This window comes from Solanum pennellii, chromosome 2, assembly GCF_001406875.1.
Source record: "Solanum pennellii chromosome 2, SPENNV200".
Taxonomy (NCBI): Eukaryota; Viridiplantae; Streptophyta; class Magnoliopsida; order Solanales; family Solanaceae; genus Solanum; species Solanum pennellii.
In genome coordinates, this window is record NC_028638.1 from 37,068,134 (window position 1) to 37,076,582 (window position 8,449).

Here is an 8,449-nt window from a genome sequence, read left to right on the forward strand (position 1 = left end):
GAGTTTGAAATGTTTGATTAAACATGTCGAATTGAAGACAATTTTCTAGAGTCAATATTAAATCATGGTTTATTCAAGTTGAACGGAATTAGACAAGTTAATAAATAAAAATAAGTAAATTTAATAGCTTTTTTTTTTGAAGCTAATTATATCAATAAAATAAATTTCAAAAATATGCGCATGATAATTAATAAGAGATTAACATTTTTTTTCAATTAATAGTAACAATAAATACATAATTTTTTACTGATATTCTACTTAGGTTATTTTGTTTCTTTCCCAAGTGTGGTATGGGTTAATAACTTAATACGGTGCTTCTCGCAATTACAGCGCCTTTCACCAGATCTGGTTGTCTTCTTTTATGTAGGTACGTATCTCCTCCATCTCTTTTTGTTCATCCTTTAATTTTGACTCTTGCTTTATTTCTTTATAGTACGTTTTCTTATTTGATCAAACTGAATTTGGGGGAGTTTTTTTGCTTTTTTCGACGGTAACTTTAGAGTTGAGCCGCCCTTGGTTTGTGTTGTGAATTTTGGAAGTAGGGTTCTGAATTTTCTTTGTTCCTCGAGATTGTGAGCTTAACTGCAAATTGCTAGCCAGAAGAACAGTTCTGATCAAGGAAAGGTAGAGAATTGTTTCCGGTTGTCACTTTAAGTAAAACAATCAAAATTAAGTCTGGAAAGGAAATTTGGTGGTGAAGAAGCCATATTAAATATAACATAAGGGAGAATAGTTGCAACAACACATAGTATGATAACTAAAGCAAAGTAAACAACAAGTTAATGTAAAATCGAAGAACAAGATAGCAGGAGATAATTAATAATAACAATAATGATAAGGGAAACCAGACAACACTAAACTACTTACTAACTTTCTACCCTAATTCTTGATTTCAATATCCGACTTTCTTTGAGTCATGTTCTCAGTAAGCTGTAGATATGTCATGTCTCGTCTAATTACCTCTAACCTTTCTGCAAACACACCATAGCCAACCTTCCGCTCCTCCTAAATGGGGAATCTGTGCATCTCATTATTTGATACTCAAACTATCTTAGTTTCGCCTCCTTCATTTTGTCCATTAACAAACATAACAAACTATCTTACTCAAACGAGCATTATGCATGTGTAGTTGATATTGTTGGCCGAGCAAGTCATATTTTTCAGGCGGAGAAAATAATAAAAGAAATGCCCATGCAACCAGATTATGTGGTGTGGAGTGCATTTCTTGGAGCATGCTGCAAACATCGTGAATCTGGGCTCGCCCAAATAGCTGCATCTCAGTTGAAAGAGTTAGATCCAGAAAATTCATTAGGATATATACTCATGTCTAATGTATACTGCTCAAACCATAGCTTCAATGAAGCAGGTCATATTAGGAAGCAAATGAGAGGGCTTGGTGTTACAAAGCAGCCTGGGTTGAGTTGGGCAGATCTTGGTTAAAGGAGTTTGATCTAGAAAAGTCATGAGGATATGTACTCATGTGAAATGTATACTGCTCAGCCCATAGCTGCGATGAAACAGGTCATCTAACAAAGCAAATGAGAGGGCTTGGTGTTACAAAGCAGCGTGGATTGAGTTGGACAGATCTTGATTGAAGGAGTTTGATCCAGAAAAGTCATGAGGATATGTACTCATGTGAAATGTATACATCTTAGCCCATAGCTGAGATGAAACAGGTCATCTTAGGAAGCAAATGAGAGGGCTTGGTGTTACAAAGCAGCCTGCATTGAGTTGGACAGATCTTGATTGAAGGAGTTTGATCCAGAAAAGTCATGAGGATATGTGCTCATGTGAAATGTATACTGCCCAGCCCAATGCAACATGTCATCTAAGGAAGCAAATGAGAGAGCTTGGTGTTACAAAGCAGCCTGGATTAAGCCGTTGGGGGTTTGGTGCATGAGTTTGCTTCCGGAGGCTTGCAACATCCGGACAGGAGAGATATAGACTAATATGGAGTTCTGTGTGAAAGACCGAAACATATTGGTTACAGTATCACAGCAACAATAATATACCTAGTGTGATCCCACAAGTGAGGTCTGAGGAGGGTTGAGTGTACGCAAGACCAATCCTCCGTAGTTGAAGCTGCACCGAGAACAGGGACCAACTTCTCAATGAAAGAGGTTAGATGTGGCATATCAGCTGCCGTCCCTCAAAGAAAGGGAATCAATGAATCCAAAGCAAGGTGCGGGGAAGTCTTGGTTGAAGGCAAAATTTGGTCACGATTTTTTAAGAAAACAAAAGCAGGTTAGGAAGTCTTGCTTACTCATTTCTCCATCTAAGTAAGAGAAGACCTTAGTGCCACCTAGTGCGAGGTAGAGAGTTCCTGGTAGACCTTCGTCTCAAGAAAAGCATTTTCAGAAACAGGTTTGAAAGATAAAAAAGTGAAGAAGCGCCCAATGAAACTCCTGGAAAGTAGCATGACATACAAAATACAGAAACAAGGAAAAACTTGTGACCATACAAAATGCATAAAAGAGGCACACTTCATGTCCGGATTGTGCACACTTGAAACGGCAAGGACTATGATAAATTCTGGTAATATTAATTCATTTCCTCTCTATGGCTTTCTAGCACAGATACTATATTTTGAGAATAACTAGGCATTGTTGAATTGAGTGCAGCACCCAAGATTGAATATCCAAATGATTTCATAGCATTCATTATCCTTGTTTCTGTATTTTGATTACATTGGTCAATATTTTATAGTATTAGCTGGCTTATGGACCTCCAAAATAGGGTACATTTGTTTCGAAAAGATTCTGAATCGCTACATGTATTAAACTATGAACCATTTTATCCTGCCTTGTAATTGATTGTTTGATTAATTGTGAACTGATGAATATTTTCAATTTCTCATCTTTTACAGAAGATACTAGCGTGCACGCTCTCTCTGTTTGAGTTAATTTTTCTCATACAAGGGTATTGACTGCTTGTATTACTTTCCTTCTTTTCAAAGGGTGATTGGTTTACATCTGTAGCTATGAAATTATGCTATAGAATAAACAGGTTACATGGTCAAAAGAAGTACCACAGAACTCAATTATATGTGTTATAGATGTCAATTAACATGGCTAAAAACTACAATAAGAGTAAGAGTGAATTGTTATTTCAATGTGAATTATTACAGAAATAATAACACTAATCACTGCTCTAATTGAACTGTTAAGATTAAGAATAATGTAGGTGTTCATGTGTTGTGGGGTAAACTAAAGCTCTACAAAAAGGACATGTATCTTTCCTCTGCAACCACTTGTTGATGCATTTAGCATGAAATTTATGGCCATAATGAAGTTTGGCAATTGTATATTCACCTTTCAAGCAAGCATATAGCACATGCTTCTTGTTCCTCATCATCAGCAAATTGATCTTCCACCACCTCTTCTTCTTCGTCGTCTTCAAAATTCTTGGGCATGTCTTCATCTGCAATCTCAATAATATCCTGTATACTCCCCTGCTTCTATAATTATAAATTATTCTTCTTCTTCAACTTCATGAACAATATCACCAAGATTTGAATAGAAATCAACCATGACATGCATAGAATATATCTACAATTATCATTTTTCATGAACAATGTGCAAGTCCACATTCTTAATAACAATTCGATATGACAACACAATGGTCCTCTCATGGAACTCATACCCAAACAATTAGTGTGCCGGAATGTGACACCTGATCCCAATTAATGTGTCAGTACGTGACACCCAATCCATACGTGACAACCAATTCAAATTACGTCATAACGTAACACCCGATCTAATCAACATGGCCACAATCACAATCACCCTCGTAATGTACATTCTCACAATCATACAATCAAGTGTTGGTTCATGACATACAATAGTTTCATTCATACTTATTTACATTAGGTTTGATCGATGGTGCTTCGTTCACATACATGCATGCATTACAATGAAGCAATTACCAACATGTATCATACAAACATGAAATCAAACCATCAATCACCTCGAAACCAAGCTTGAATCCCCCTGAGACACTTGAATCTTTCCTTTTCAGATTCTTTCCACTTGTTCATGGTTTAAAAACAACAAATTAATACAAGGATCAATATCTGGATTATAATCAAAATTATCAACCCCAGGCCAAACTCATGATCCCAAGATGCAGGTAGGGCTTTTCCCACCATCAACTTCATGCCAAAACTCTCACCAAACGATAATTAATCATGAATTTACGTTCTACGGATCGAAAAATGGATTAGAGGAGTAAAATTCTTACCTTTAACGGTAGAAGTGGTGAAGAACCTTAAAGAACTAGCTCTGGGTCGTCTCTTAGCTCTCAAGAACAAAATTTGGAGAAAAATAACGTTTTTGGGTTTTATTCCCAACTTAAGTCGAGTCTGGGCCGCTACGGCGGATCCCGGCCAGCCACATCGCCGTGCCTTGGCGGCTTGTGCGGAGACAGAAGGTCGGATTTAGCGTTTCAAACCCCCATTTCACAACACACCTCAACCCATGACATTCATAATCGAGCCAATCACGCTAAGATCAGTTTCAGGAGTTTTACTCATCCGAATTTGATTCCGTAAAGTTATACGAGTTATTTAACGTCTTAGTTATCTGCCCATGTGATCGAACTAATAATTGGATATTTCATTCATTATCAGATTTTCCTAGATCTCGCATGTCTCATATTTCGTCCGCATCTAGACTAAGCTAGGAATTTTCAAGTCACTACTCAAAAGTTTTCTGGACCACTTTCTTTCCTCATTAGCTTTTCTATATAACGACTGAAACAGGTCGTTGCAAGAATAGTATGCCGTAAAAATTGAATATTGTTAAATCATTTTCGAAATAAAAAAACAGACAAATATGTTGAAGTGGTATTCAGACTTTGAGATGTTCGAAAGGATGAATTTTTTTGATTTAGTTAATATTTTATTATAAATAAACTACACATGATTATCTTGATGTCAACTATGATTTTATGAATATTGAATTTTGTATCTGTATAAGTATCCTTTCTTTATGGGGTACATGATTGAGTTTGTTCGGATTTTTCAATTTATAAATTAAATTAAACTAATTAAATTTGAATTTTTTTCATATGTTTCAACCTTAGATTTTTTCATGCTGGTTTTGTTTTTTCAATATCAAACAAAACTAATAAGCCTCGGATTTTTTGAATTTTAAGATTTTTCGGTAAAATATTCATAAAAACATATAATTAACTTGTGCTTCAAATATTTCCTTAGTCCAATCAAAATATAAGTATCTTGTTTCTCAAGAAAATAACATAAATTATGATATAAATGCTGACTCTAAAATATTAATGAAATTGTATAAATTAAATATTACAAATTAATAAGTCATAATGAAAATGGTGAGTATCCAGTAGTACAAATGTGAATTGATCAATATATTCTTTTAACAAATTCAGATTTCAGTGGCACTGACAGTTCAAATCACAATCCAAACATGTTATATCAGATAAATACAAGTCTCATATTCTAATAGAGTATAACGATAATTTTTGTGAGGCGAATTTTTCATATTTATTTGAATATTATTGTACTTTATGTCTGTGAAAGGACATAATAATATGTTAAAGTCATATTTACCTTGTAAACTATTTTTTAAAATAAATTTATGCTTTAAATCATTGATATGTGTCATTATATAATAACGATTAACAATATAAGTTATTCAAATATCGATTTATTAAAGTAATATAATATAAATTATGAAATGATACATAAAAATTATCTAAATAAAGTTTAAAAGAACGAAAATAAAATAGCAACACTGTCATAATAAAATTAAATTAGCACAACTTGTTCACTTCTAGGTTTTAGACCGAGCAAATTCACAATTTTCACCATCGCTTCTTTTGTCCACTACTTCTTCTTCAATCTTCTAAGTAGTTCTCTCTAGACTCTCGGATTTTGTTCCTTCTCTTATTAAAATATTTGTTATTTTTAGCTGCATTTTGTGACGTAAAGTTTGTTTCTCTTTTTGCTTGTTATGTTTTGTTTGGTGGTGAAAATGATTAAATCAAACGAAACAGTTCAAGCAAAATATCTATTTATTGGACCATAGTTAATACTAAGGTTGTAGCAAATATATTTGCTCACTTCTTGTTTGAAAAAGATTGCTCAAAGTGAATCTTGTTTCAAAACATTTGTCATGGTTTTATGTTTATTTCTTGAGAAAATGATCAAAATGGTTCCTAATGTATGAAAGTTACTCAATTTTGATATTTAATATATTTCACATGATCCATATAGTCTTTAATATATCATAAAAGCTACTTAATTTGGTTATTGTCTTAAAAGTAACACATCAATCCGTTAAATTTAACTGATGGCCATAGGAGTGAAAAAAATGAACCCAAACATAGGTAACCTGCTCAATCCGTCCATAATTTAAGGGTTGGGCTCAAGATAATTTGAATTGGGTTTAATCTCAACTCATTCAAGCTAAATCCATTCGAAGAGAATTATTAATTGAGCTCAATTCAATCTCTAATTTCAAGCCCTTTTAATTTTTTTTTATGAAGATATGTTCCTATATTGAAGGTACGAATTATTATCTATTTAACATCTAAATTTAGGGTTTATCTATCAATTTGTTAGTTTTTTAACCAAAAATTCTTAACCGGAAATTCAAATTGTGATTATAAAAGTTAAATATCAATATGTTAAATTATTGAGATTAATCGGTCAGTTACGCGGGTCAAGACCAATCCCGTTTGTAGCCCGCTTGAGCCCAACCAATTTAAGCACAAAGTAAACTTGGGCGGGTCAAGACCCAATTTAATTTTTATTCAACCCATTTTAGTATTTTTAATTTCAACCCAACCCACCGATTTGACACCACTAAATGACCATTAAAATATAAAATAACCAAATTAAGCTCCCTTCTCATTCATCAACTGAAAAACTTAGCCTAATTTTTCCCTTTCTCCTTCTTCTCCCTTTTCTACGCTATTGGCACACTGGCTACTCTCCACTTCCATCCCTCCTCCACCCCTCCCCTATTCCCTCTGTTCTAACCCAGTTAGGATTTCTTTAAAAAAAAAAAAGTAAAGAAAATTGTGAAGTTAGAAAATTAATTTATTTTCACATTATTTGAGTCACATTTTTGAGCTTTTTAAATTTTAGATGTAATATTCTTAAAAGTGGAAGAGGGATCCGACCGAATAAAAAAAAATGCACATGAAACTGAGCTTTTTTATTTATTTATTTAGTCGGTGTTAAATTTTGACTAAGAGATGTGTTATTTTCAGGACAAAGAATTAAAATAAGTACTTTTTTATGATACGATAAGGACTATATGGTTATATGAAATATTTTAAGAATCAAAATAAAGTGATGCCTATTCATTAAGGATATCATTTTCTCATTTAGTTTTTTATAAAGATTTCTATGTGTAAAAAAATGAATGATAATCAATTTCTCCTATTTTGCAATTCAATGATACTGTTATGTTGATAATATATATTGGATTTTATGTATTGGTAAATCAGGGGATGTAAAGCCAAAATTTAGAAAAAAATAATAATTTTCTTTATATATATATATATACATCACCTTCATAAATTCTAAAAGAAAATATTTTAATTAATTTAATAATTATTGTTTATTTTTCAATTGTATAACCTTTTTCGTAATACTTTGTAAGACAAAAATAACCATATATAAATTATTGTACGTTATATAACAACACAAGTGTTTAAATCTCTCTTATTGATTATATTTTTGAATTTTTTTGCAATAAAATTAGTTGTTACATAAACTCTCAAAATTATACTAAAAGTGTTTAAAAATTAAATTAAAATTTCACTTCACTAAATTTGGGAATTAGAGTACCATTTCTTTACTTATATAACATTTCGTAATATTTTTAATCATAAAATTCAATATTGTAGTGATTATTATCTTTAGAACACATTCAAAATTAAGACAGATATTTTTTTAAAAATATTTAGATATTTAATAATCTAATTAGTTTAAGCTTGAAATGTTTCATAAAATATATCAAAGAATTAAACACAATCTTCTAAAGCCAATATTAAAAGATGTCTGATTCAAATTAAAGTAAACTAAATAACTTAAGAGATAAAAAGTAACTATAAATTTAATTTTCTATATATTTAATTATAATTATATCAATAATAGAATTTTCAAATAATAATTACTTCTATTCCATATTAAGTTATTTTTTGGGATGTTTCACACCCTTTTAAAAAAGTAGATTAAGACATAAATTGAACATAATTTTTCATTTTATCCTATTAATTATTATTAAATTTATAATTAAAATAGTTAAATATTAATTAATCAGTAATTGCGATACAAACTAATAAAGGATAAAATTAAAAAAATAATAATTCAGAAAACTAAATAATTAAGTTAATTTGAAAAATAAAAAATATCTTAAAGTTAAATTAATATGAAATGACTAAAAATCAAATTAATATGAAATGA

General features: G+C 31.4%; 1 long non-coding RNA gene across 1 annotated transcript; it reads left to right on the forward strand.

Annotated features, from left to right (window-relative positions):
- The first annotated feature begins 280 nt into the window (after positions 1–280).
- On the forward strand, positions 281–2,868 carry LOC107009193. Its single transcript, XR_001455372.2, has 2 exons — positions 281–367; positions 1,130–2,868. It is a non-coding gene; the product is annotated as an uncharacterized LOC107009193 (long non-coding RNA).
- Positions 2,869–8,449: the final 5,581 nt, after the last annotated feature.